Source organism: Marmota monax, unplaced genomic scaffold, assembly GCF_021218885.2.
Source record: "Marmota monax isolate L192 unplaced genomic scaffold, Marmota_monax_Labrador192_F-V1.1 WCK01_AAM20220418_F8-fsc00491, whole genome shotgun sequence".
Lineage (NCBI taxonomy): Eukaryota > Metazoa > Chordata > Mammalia > Rodentia > Sciuridae > Marmota > Marmota monax.
The window spans coordinates 81,007-93,917 of record NW_026692211.1 but is presented as its reverse complement, the minus strand read 5'-3'; positions in this window follow the sequence as shown (position 1 = coordinate 93,917).

Here is a 12,911-nt window from a genome sequence, read left to right as displayed (position 1 = left end):
AATTCACAGACATTAGGCATCCTCTGTATAGTTATTAACTAGACAGAACCACTGACCATACAAACATTTTCCCCATCTTTGATTTTAGAATTTGGTTCCCCCAAAATCTCATTGCACCAAGCAGGACATCCATGGAGGAAAACACTGTACTTCAGTCCTATCAAATAAACCTCTCCCAGCTGTCAAAAGGAAGAAAAAGTAGAAAAGGATACAGCCCTCTTGACTGATTTCTGCTGCTTGGTACAGAAAAATCTCTGAGTGTGGTCCAAGAGTCACCTGAAGTGGAATCTCTGGGCATGGGTATTAAAATGCAGACATCTGGGATCTACTTCAGAATCAGTGTCTCCATGAGGACTTAGAATCTAGGTTTTTGGCAAGCACAAGGCACCACGAGCACTTGAGTGTGACTTGTAGTAACAGCTTTCATCCTGTTAGTAAAATTGATGTCTTTAGATCAGGAATGCGGAATCCATGTGATCCTGGCTAAGAATGATTGGTGAAGATCACAGATGTTGAATAGAGGGAGTCTATGACATAATAATAGTCATGTTTCTCAACCTACTTTTCCAGGGAGCCAGTCATCTGAAAATTTAGCAATAACCCTATAATCAACATCTGAAATCACTATTACACTTCAAAGTTGATATAACATGAGCTATTTTAAGTCTTAAACAAAAGCACCCACATTCACTCACCCAGAGTTTAACAGTTACACCATGACCAGATCTAGAACAACAACTCTACATGTTTTAATTAAAGAATATTTTTTTTTCTTGCTTCTCTTTAACAATAAGAGCCCTTTACCATATCTGGAGGTTTGTTTATCAGCATTGTGTGCATGGCCATGTCATTGGGTCCAGTGAAGCACTCCACATACTTCAGAACCTGAGAAAAGGGAGAAGAAAGAAGAACAATCTCATTGGAAATCAGAAGTATAGGCAAGAGGCATAAAGTGTCCACAGAAGAATCAAAATGACAACAATTTAAATACCAATTGGTATTTCACAATCATGAAATATAGTGTTGAATTTCCAACACTACAAATAAAATGGAACTTTTCTGAGAAAGCATGGAGTATTAGCCAATAAGTCTGGCCATTCCCTGAATCTCTTCCCTGAGGTTAATGAACAAGGCAGAATAATGGCCAGTACAGGGACCAAGATTGGCAAAAAAAGCAGCCCCCTATACTCATAGAGCCCTAGTCTCATGAGAAGAAAGGAAAATAGAAAATGTCAACATCATGGATGGTAGTGCTTCATCCAACACAAGTTGCCTCTGGCTTCATCTGTGACCACCTGCAGACTTCCATTTGCATCACAGCACCGGAGGTAGGAAGCACAGATGATCGTAGGTCATTTCCCCTGGGCCTTCTCTCTTGAGTGCTGGCAGGATACCACAGGTGATTTACCTGTGCAGTCTGTCTTCAGGAGTCAAACACTCTGACAGCATCTGCTATATGGAAAGTCTCTTTCAAAACCATTTTAAACAAGTGGTTAGGAAACCACAGTGCTAAAAGGTGGGAGTGCACAAACACACTTGAGGATGCAGGACCTAATTCCAGAAGAATGCACCAAGAGCAAGAGGGGATGAGTAGAGAGACACTGTTTCTTATGTTGTACCCTTCTGATTTGATTGGGTACTTTTAGATATATCAATTACTATGAAAGAAAAATAAATTTTTAGAAAAAATAACTAACTTAAGGCATAGTGACTCATGGCTGTTATCCCAGTAGATTGGGAGGCTGAAGCAGAAAAATCATAGGTTCAAGGCCAGCCTCAACCACAGCATGACCCTTTCTCAAAACAAAGAGTAAAAAGAGTTGGGAGTGTAGTTGAAAGAAATAGTGGCCCAGAGTTCAATTCTTAGTACCACAAATAAATCAAATTAAATAAAAACTAATTTAAGTTTAAAAGCAAATCCATTCAACTGACCCAATTTATGAAATATATTAAAAAGTCAATACATTTACAAATTACAGCCTCAGAATTTCACCCCTGTTGATATTTAGTCTTAGAAGCGTTCTTTCTATTTAACGCAGAATTTCTGTCTTTCCCAGGAAAAAAAAAAAAAAAAGATAATTAGCACACTTCACAGAAGTGTTTCTTAGTCTTGGTACTATTGGTATCTTGGTTGGGTCAAGTCTTGGGGAGAGAGCTCCTCTGTGCATCATGGGATCTCAGGCCCCATTATCAGCATCCTTGGTCCCTACCCACTAGAAGCCACTAGTGCACCCACTATGCCGTTACCATCACCAGGAAAGTCTTGAGACATTGTCAATATCCACTGGGAGGCAAAATCACCTCCAGCTGAGACCCACCACTCTAGTGTTCCATGTGTAGGAAGGGGTTAGATTCAGCACAACCAGGGGATCTTGGGGCAGAACTGCAAGCTGACTATGAAGGAGAAACCAAATCAAAAGCAAGTCTCTAACCTCTGGGAGAGTGCAGTATCTAAAGAGTTCCTTATCTTCCTGGTAATCTTGAATCCTTGCAATTGTTTTCTCATTTGGTATATACTCTGATTCCACAGAGGACACATCTCTTATTATAATGAGTCCTGCAGGTTTGGACTCCTCGCTGCAGATCTTTTCAAATGCAACCCTAGAAAATTAAATTTACAAATAGCATCATGACATCTGCTCCATACCTCTGGTTGGCCCTGACCTGTGCAAAGATTTACAGATTCAGGAACAGTTTCTCTCTGCTACTAGGAGAGGGAGGAGAAAATGACTAACTCAGAAGTCCTGCCTCTTGGCCTCCTGCAAGAATGAAAAAAGCAAGAGGGGTGGGGATATAGCTCAGTTGGTCTAGTGCTTCCTCACATGCACAAGGCCCTAGGTTCAATCCTCAGCACCACCAAAAAAAAAAAAAAACAAAAAAAAAACTGAGAATATTGCTTTGCTTAACATACCAGTGGTGACATAGTTTTCTGGTACCATTGTAATAATACAGGCTGAATATCCCTTATCTAAAGTATTTAGAACTAACATCAGGTATTTTTGGATCTTAGAATATTGACATATACAAAATGAGCTGGTTGTGGTGGAGCATGCTGTAATCCCAGAGACTCAGGAGGTGAGGCTGCAGGATAGTAAATTTAAAGCCAGCCTATTCAATTTAGCAAGTCTCTGTCTCAAAATAAAATAAACAAAGGGATGGGGATGGAACTTCCTGGATTCAAGTCCAAGCACTAAAAATAATAATAATCTTAATAACAAAATATAATAATGAGATATCTGGAAAATGACACCTAAGTGTCATCACAAAATGACTCTGTGTCTCCTCTATACCTCATACACACAGCTTGAAGATAATTTTATACAATATTTTTAGTGTGTCTGTGTTGTGACCATGACCATCATATGAGCCAGGTGTGGAATTTTCCCCTTGTGACATCATCTTGGTGTTCAATGGTTTGGATACTGGTTTTCTGATAAGTGATGCTTGGCCTGTAATAGCAAATACTCCTGTAGCACCTACCTGATGCCACATATTTTACCTTTTCTCTCCTATCAACAATGCTAGGAGATCAGTGTTATTACTATGACCATTTTACAGAGGAGTACACACATGTATAGAAAACTATGGTGACGATATGGGAAATGCCATGTTAAGCTGAGATTAAGGCCAGAAAGTCTACCTCCAGATCCCATGCTCCTAAACATATCCCAACAAACCATATCACTCAAAAGTATCTGAACACGCAGAGGCTAATCTAATTTGTAATCCCATTGCATACATGTAATACATAATTTATAATTTTTTATGTATGAATTACAATGATACATAATGTTGGGATTTCATGTGATATATTCACACCTGCACAGAGCATCAGTTGGTCAGTTTCATTCCATAGCACCTCTCCTTTCCCTCCCTTCCTCCATCCCATGGACATCTTTCTTGTACTCTACTGATCTCCCTTCTGTTTTCTTGAGACGTCTTTTTACTTGTGTCGCTCTAGTTTCCACACAGGAGAGAAAAAAATGACCCTTGACTCTGAGTTGGCCTTACTGTGCTTAACATGATGTTCTCCAATTCTATGCATTTTCCTGAAAATGACAAAATCACCATAATGCATTTTTTGGAAAATAAGCAAGAGTATTGCTGCACCTAAAGCATTGAATGTCAGCATCAGATACTAGATTTTTAATAACAAGAAGTCCATTTTCTTCATAAAATTTCCTCTGTTCCAGGCTCAGCACATTATTATCCAAAGTATACCTACAGGAGAAAAAGGCACCAAATCAGTCCAAATTTTAAATTACAACCCAACATTATGTACCAAGAACCACCCCAAAATGTTCATATTCTTTGATCCAATACTTCTAATTGTAGAACTTTAACAAAATAATCTTAAAATATTTGAAAAACTTCAGGTCCAAAACATTAAAAATGCTCACAAAATGTACATTAATTGAAGAAAAATTAACTAATGATATTATATCCACTTGATGCATTAAAAGTAAAGGACAAAAGAGTATGGACAATGCATGCACATTATAATAAAATATGATTACAATGATATCAACACAACACTATTTGTGAAAAGGAGACTATTGAGAAATACATCAAAAAAAATATTTTGCCAAACAGTGATTGCATTTCAATAATGGAATTATAAATGATTGTTTAAAAATTCCCTCTGTTTCTCTAATTTTGAATTTTTCTTAGAATGTATATGATTTTTCAGTTGGGGAACTAATTCAATAAATTTTATGTTTTCAATTTATTCAATATATTCTCAGAAGTCACTAAAGTAACAAAAACCAAATGAGGGTACAACAAACAAGCAAATGCAAATCACTCATCTCTTAAGATGAAATTTGGCTATAACAATATTCATAAAAGTCAAGGTCTTCCCCTTAAAGGTGATTTAAGATAATGAACCTGGATAGACACAGTGGTTCAGGCCTGTTATCTCAGTGATTCAGGAGACTGAGGGAGGAGGATGACAATTTCTAAACCAGCTGCAGCAACTTAGCGCTGGCGAGGCTCTAAGCATCTTACACAGACCCTGTCCCAAAATAAAAAATAAAAAGGACTGGGGATATAGCTCAGTACTAAACCACCATGAGTTTAATCTACAGTGTTATAATAATAATAATAATAATAATAATAATAATAATAATAATAATAATAATAATAATAATAAACCTGCCAGGTGTGGCAGTACATACTTATAATTCCAGCTAGTCAAGAAGCTGAGGCAGGAAGATTGCCTGAACTCGGGAGTGCAAAACAACCTAGGCAACATAGCAAAATCCACAACTCAAAATAAATAAATAAATAAATAAGAAGAAGAAGAAGAGGAAAAAGCAGAAGAAAAAAAAGAGAAATATAATGTGTATATGTAAACCAAAAATTAGCTAATATTTCAGTTTAATCAAACTACAAACTAATTTAGTTGTGATAACTTGTGGTTGCATTTTCAAAACTCAGATTATACATTTTCTAGTATTTTTCCTTCTTTCTAAATTTAAGAATAAATATTGAAAATTAAAGTCAATGTCTTCAAAAATATCCACAATTCTACTAATTAGAACAAATGTGTGTAATAAATTTTAATCAGGCAACCTATTACATTGTATATTGTATCCAAGTTACCACTGGATACATATAGAAGAGTTACCAATTAAAAATATTTCTACTTACTGGAATTGCTGAGGATAGAAATTTGCAGAGGTAATCTTCCCTGAAGTGTGGTGAGCTACCTAGGGTGTGAATTAAGGCAAAAAAAAAAAAAGTAAAATTTGGGAGTCAAACTTGTCTAGAAACAACCATTTTCTCTGGGGAGGTTCTCACAGGAAAGGAGTTCCCTAAAGAGGCACCAGGTGTTCAGGTTTCCCATATCACCCTGACAGGTACACACTGCTTCTTTAAGTCCTTTCATTTACATCACTTTGTCTCATTGTTACAATAATCTGAAGAGGTGGCAGATATATCAGGGGCTTTATAGTCATTCCTGCTGTTGCACTAGGAAACCTGGGCTTGGAGAGCTCAGTAACTGGCCAAGGTCACCCAGAGGGGAATGGCTGAGCCAGGACAGAACTCACACTCTGCTTAAAGGCTTCAGTCTGTCTTAATCCATGTGATTTACTTCACCTAACCACTAAACAAATACAAACACAAAGGTTTAAACCTGGAAATAAAGACAGAACATGGTTATTCACAAAAAGTATTTAATTGAGTTGGGCTTCAGTTCAAAATATTAGAAAGTTTGGGTGGTCATTCAATGGGGGGATGGGAGTCTACAAATAAACCATGACTCCAATTTGAGTATGATCCCCACAGTCTTGTCTATCTGTAAGGATTGGAAATATTTTTATAAGATCACTTTTTAAAAAATATCTGTAAGGATTAGAAATTATTTTTTATAAGATCACTTTTCCATTCTATACATTTTTACATTCTATACAGCATCACATGGTTTTGATTATTTTCTCATTGTTTCTTTAGCTAAAACAGTTCCTTTTGAAGTGTCACTTTTCATAAACAGGTTATCATTTCTTAAATGAAGTCTCTAAGGAATGTGGAGACAGTGTCATAGTCCAGGAGGGATGAAAGCCAAGAGTCAGAATTATGAGTTCCTGTCTGCTGTATTAGAGGCAGAAGGATTAACACCCGGGGACAACCACTCTCAGCAAGTTGTCATTGCCAAGATATTCAGGTTTCAGACTCTAGCCAATGTTCTTGGTGCCTCTCCACTATTCCTCCAGCATGTTTTTTTTTTTTTTTTTTTTTTTTGTTGTTATTATTGTTGTTATTATTATTGGGGAAATTTTAATAAAGTGGAAATGTTTATAATCTAAAGTTAGGTGAAAACAATGGATGCAAAAACCTCATACAGTATATTCCTGGTTTTGTATACATATGCAAATGATGGAAAACACTAAAAAGTTTACCAATGAATTGTGACTGGTAGAATAATGAGTTATATGTCTCTAATTTCCCCCTTTCTATATATCCTCTTTAAAAAATAAATATGACATTTTATACATCAAAAATGATGAGTCCTTATTCCAAAATTCACCTTCCTAAGAAACAATGAAGGCTGGAGAAAAACTGTCACAAAACTTCCAGAAGTCTAATAAGACTAAAGAAATTCACTGCAAATCTTAGCCAGTGCTATCCAAGATTATAGCTATCAGCCTCCTCTGCCTATTTAAGTTGAAATTAATTCAATGTCAAATGCTGTCCCTGGCGGACTGGCTCTAGCTCAGCGGTTCCTTCGACAGAAAAAAAAAAAAAAAAAAACTTACAAATGCTGTCCCTGAATTGTGCTGGTCCCATTTCAATGGCTCAATAGCTACATGTCCAGTCATAGAATATTCCATCATTGCAGAAAGCCATGTTAAACAGTGCTCCTATAGAAAACAGCCATGAAAAAAGAATCTCTAAATTCAGGGAGGAAAAACAAAGCATTGAGAAACTGAACAAAGAAACCCTAATTAAACTTCTAAATATCACAGTGTATTGGTGACTCTCAAAATCTAGGCTGCATCACAAATGTCAAGATAAACGGCACCTAAGAGTGTCATCCTAGATTCTGATTCAGCAACTTTGGAGTTGAGTTGAGCCATAGAATTTGCATTCCCCACCCTCCTGGGATGAAACCCAGGGCCCTGCAGTACTTGGCAAGCCCGCTGCCACTGAGCTAAACAAACTGACCTACACCTGCCCAGCAGAAGTCCTTTTCTAACCACTTGTTCTGACAAGTTCCCAGGGGATGCAAATGACACTGCTCCATGGACCACACTGGTTTAGTTCAATGATCTTGGTCTAGATTTTTAATCTCTTCTAGACTCTGTTACTCACTTGTAAAATGAGCTGACATCCTCACCTGGGGTCTCTTTATCATTCTATGGACAAAGTTTAAACTTTCAATCTTCTCCCACATGGCTGTTTGGAAACCCAGTGGGAAGAGCAACACTGAAAGTCCAAGAAGCAGCTGTGATAATCAACCTTAGGAGAGATGTCAGGATGGTAACATAAAGCAGAAGAGAGGCTACTGGCCTAAAGAAAAACTCCATGCAGTACCTACAGAGCTTCCAAAAGTGCGCCCTGAATGGGCAGGCAAAAGCAGTTCAAGAAGCCGATTTGATTGGCAGGTCTATTCATAGTACCCTATTTCTGGCTCTGCTCCTCCCCTACAAGCCTGGCACACACATTTCTTCTAGGATTCACTTCTGAAGCCAATAGTACGCAGGCACAGGATTCTAAATCCTTTTCCTAGATATCAGCATAGGACTCTGCCAGGGTCCCCAAGCCTCCAGAGTCTGCCACAGAGCCCAGAGCTCCCCTGGGAAGCTCCCAAGCAGAGGCTGGGACAAGGTTCCAGCTCCAGGGGTTGTCCTGGAGCAGGCCAGTGTGTCCATCTCCCACCCCTTCAGAGGACTGGCATCCCCTCTTGAGAGGAGGACAGATGCCTGGCCCCTAGGCCCCTCCCAAGCAGCTCTGTGCTCCTGTTTAATGTGACTGCCCTCGGGCAATTCTTGGTCTCCAAGCATTCCTAGAGGTCTTGCACACCGCGAACAAAAAAAAAAGAAAGAAAAAAAAAAAAAAAAAACAAGGCAGATGATTATGGCAAGGCCTCCCCAACCTCCCCTCTTCACGAAGCAACAAACAGTAGGCCCTAAGAAGTACCAGAAAGGTGGAGCCACGCTCGATATCGGCCACTGAGACCAGGACAGTCACGTACCCAATACCCGAGAAAGATGCCTTTGGGGTCGTGGGGGGCCACCAGCGCCTAGAGATCCAACCCCGCGCCCTCCCAGGCCTCCTTTTGAGATGTAATTTTTGGGAGGATAGTAGCGTGGAGGGGCGCGAAGGGCAAGAGAAGGGGCAGTCCTGAGACCGGGAGGCCACCACAGCAGCCCTCGTCAACCTCCAAGGCCGAGGCTGCTGTGCCTCAACTGGGTGGCGCGAGTCGACGACCTCACCCCAAAGGATACCACGGCCCGAACCAGAGGAACCGCCAAGGTGCCCTAAAATCCTCCTCAAGCGAGCAGCAGTGCGCGTCTGCTCCATGGCGGCCGCGAGTAGGGCCACTGTCACACTTCATTCCTGGGCCGCCCCTCCTCCCGGAGATAAAGGAACAAGGTGCCCCCCCCCCCAACCCCGCGCCCCCCAGAGCTCCGCCTCCCGGGCCCAGACAGCTGGGGATGACCCAGACGCCCTAGGCCACCTGTTCAGCGCGGGGCGGGTTGGGGGTGGGGGAACCCTGCCACCAGCGCACCTTCTTCTCATGGGGCTTATTTCTGATCCGCGGGGACCCTCCCTGAATCAACACTCTTAACTTCAGGGCTTCAGTCTATCTACAGCCATCCTCGTGATTGTTCTTGCCACTGCTAAACCAGTAAAATTCAAATGTTTATCCCTAAAAAATCGTTAGTGCTGTTCAAAAGAGACTTAATTTAGTGCAAGTCCAGCCAAAAATACTAGTTTGGCTGGTCCTTTTTACTTTTACGTGTATGAAATAAACGACACCCAGAAAAATCTGATACTGTCTAGCAGAATTTAAATTTTCTTACAGGATTAAAAATAAGATCTTTTAAAGTAGGATCTTTCTGTAAGATCTCTTGGTCATGTCTTGTTGTAAAATCTACAGATGATTGACATTGCATCTGACCTCTTTTTTCTCCACATTTTTTCATTGTTTCTTTACCTTGGAGTTACTTAAAGACTGTTGTTCCTGGTTTTTTTTTTTTTGTTTGTTTGTTATTGTTGTTTTTGTTTGTTTGTTTGTTTTTGTGGTGCTGGGGATTGAACCCAGGGCCTTGTGCATGGAGGCAAGCACTCTACCAACTGAGCTCTATCCCCAGCCCCAGAATGTTGTTCTTTGTAAACTTGTTATCATTTCTTTAATGGAATCTTTATATAATTTGGTACAGTGCCTTTGTGCACTATGACCATCAGCCCATCAGATACTTCCTCTTTATCCAGAGGGTGTTCAGATGGTTCCCAAAGGGACTGTGGCATGCAAATTCTGTGTGGTGACCTACAGCATCCTGGATGATCCAAAGTTATCAAACTCAGTCTCTTGGGGGAAGGGGCATTCCTGTACTATCATTGTCTCAAGCAAATAAAATAAGAATAGCTTCTTGGATCAGAGGATAAAATGTGTGTATTCTACAAGATGAAAAATTGCCTTGATTGATAATTTGTCTATTGCTCATCAGCCTCCCGGGCCCCGGAGTCCACTACTTAAAAACAAATACTTAGCTGGGCACAGTGGTGCAAGCCTGTAACCCTAGTGGCTTCTCAGCTTCTCCAGAGGCTGAGGCAGGAGGATCGGGGGTTCAAAGCCAGCCTCAGCAAAAGTGAGGTGCTGAGCAACTCAGTGAGACCCTGTCTCCAAATAAAATACAAAATAGGGTTGAGAGTGTGGCTCAGTGGCCAAGTGCCCCTGAGTTCAGTCCTTAGTACCCAAAATAAATAAATATATACATACTTTATAACAGATGTGTATCAATTGGGAAAGCACATGAAACATTGGCTAAAGCCCCTCAATCAATAAGCATTACTGGGCTGGAGTTGTGGCTCAACAGTAGAGCATTGGTCTAGCACATGTGAGGCCCTGGGTTTGATCCTCAGCACCACATAAAAATAAATAAATAAAATAAAGGTATTGTGTCCATCTACAACTAAAAATAAAAAATAAAAACAATAAGCCTTACTGGCCTTTCATCTGTGCCCCTTGCACACTATGCCTCCCATAAGACTCCAGATGCAAATTTACCAAAAGCAACCCTGACTCCAGAATTGCTCTCTGGAGTCTGACTGAATTGCCTAATGGAAATATTCTTTATCAAGAAAAGAGGCCTATTGAAGTCTCAGACATTCATATTTGCTCCTGTGCCTTCAAAAGGATCCATGTCCTTCATTTCAAATTAAATCAGGAATTAATTAAGCATGTGAAGACAAGAAACTTCAGAAATCTTTGCTTGGTTATCTCATGCAAGTGTACCTTCAAGTCTATGCTACTTTCAGCACTGGAGAATTTAATCAGCTCTTTCTACAATTTCTTCTTCAATATTTTCTTGACTGGTGCCATTCATGTCAATGTAGTGGCAATTGACATTGGAGAAATGGCAGGGGATTGTCTGTGCAGAGTGAACAACTGATATTTTTATGTGGTGCTAGGATCGAACCCAGCACCCCACACATGCTAGGTGAGTGCACTACCATGCTTTATTTTAAAAACAAAATAAAGATGTTGTGTCCACCAAAAACTAAAAAATAAATATTAAAAAATGCTCTCTCTCTCTCTCTCTCTCTCTCTCTCTCTCTCTCTCTGTCTTGCTCACTCTCTCTCTCTCTCTCTAAAAAAAAAGACATAGACTGTCAGATTGGATTTTAAAAAGAGATCCAACAATATGCTGCCTTCAAGAGATTCATCCCATAGAAAAAGACATCCACAGACTGAAGGTGAAAGGATGGGAAAAAAACATGTCACTCACTCACCTGGGCCATGTAAACAAGAAGGGGTTTCCCTCTTTACATCAGATAAAGGGAACTTCAAACCAAAGTTAGTCAGAAGAGATAAAGAAGGACATTTCATACTGCTTTAGGGAAACATACATCAACAAGACATAGCAATCATAAATATCTATGTCCCAAACAATGGAGCATCTGTGTATATCAAACAAACCCTTCTCAATTTCAAGAAGCAAATATCACAGAACAATAATACTGGGTGACTTTAATTCACACTCTCACCTCTGGATATATCTTCCAAACAAAAAATAAATACAGAAACTATAGAACTCAATAATACAATCAATGATTTAGACTTAACAGACATATATAGAATATGTCATCCATCATTGAGCAGACACACTTTCTTCTCAGCAGCACAGGGATCCTTCTCTAAAATAGATAATATATTATGCCCCAAAGCAACTCTCAGCAACATAAAAAAATAGAGATACTACCCTGTATTCTATCATATCATAATGGAATAAACTAGAAATCAATGATAAAATACAAAGTAGAAGCTACTCCAACACCTGGAGACTAAATAATATGATATTGAGTGAACAATGGATAGCAGAAGACATCAGAGAGAAGATAAGAAAAATTCTTAGAGGTAAATGAGAACACTGATGCAACATATCAAAATATCTGGGACACTATGAAGGCAGTGCTAAGAGGAAAGTTCGTTGCATTGAGCTCATTCATTAAAAGAATAACAAATTAACAAATAAATGACCTAACATTACATCCCAAAGCCCTCAAAAAAAGAAGAAGAAACCAACACTAAAAGTAGTAAAAACAGGAAATAATTAAAATCAGAGCTGAAATCAATGAAATTAAAACAAAATAAACAATTCAAAAAATTGACAAAATAAAAATTTGGCTCTTTAAAAAAACAAATAAAATTGATAAACCCTTAGCCTCCCTAATGAAGAGAAAGAAAAAACTCCAATTACTAAAATTCATGTTGAAAAAGGAAATATCAGGATGGACACTATTGAAATAAAGAAGATAATTAGAAACTATTTTGAAAATTTATACTCCAATAAAACTGAAAATGTCGATGATACCAACAAATTTCTAGAAACATATGATCTACCCAAACTGAATCAGGAGGACATACACAATTTAAACAGATCAATTTCAAGCAAAGAAATAGAAGACACCATCAAAAGCTTACCAACCAAGAAAAGCCCAGGATCAGATGGATTCTCAGCTGAGTTCTACAACACCTTCAAAGAAGAACTAATAGCTATACTCCTCAATTTAATCCATGAAACAGAAAAGGAGGGAACTCTTCCAAACTCAGTTCTATGAGGCTAGCATCACCCTGATACCAAAACCAGAAAAAGACACATCAAGGAAAGAAAACTTCAGACCAATATCCCTGATGAACATAGACACAAAATTCTCAATAAAATCTTGGCCAATCACAT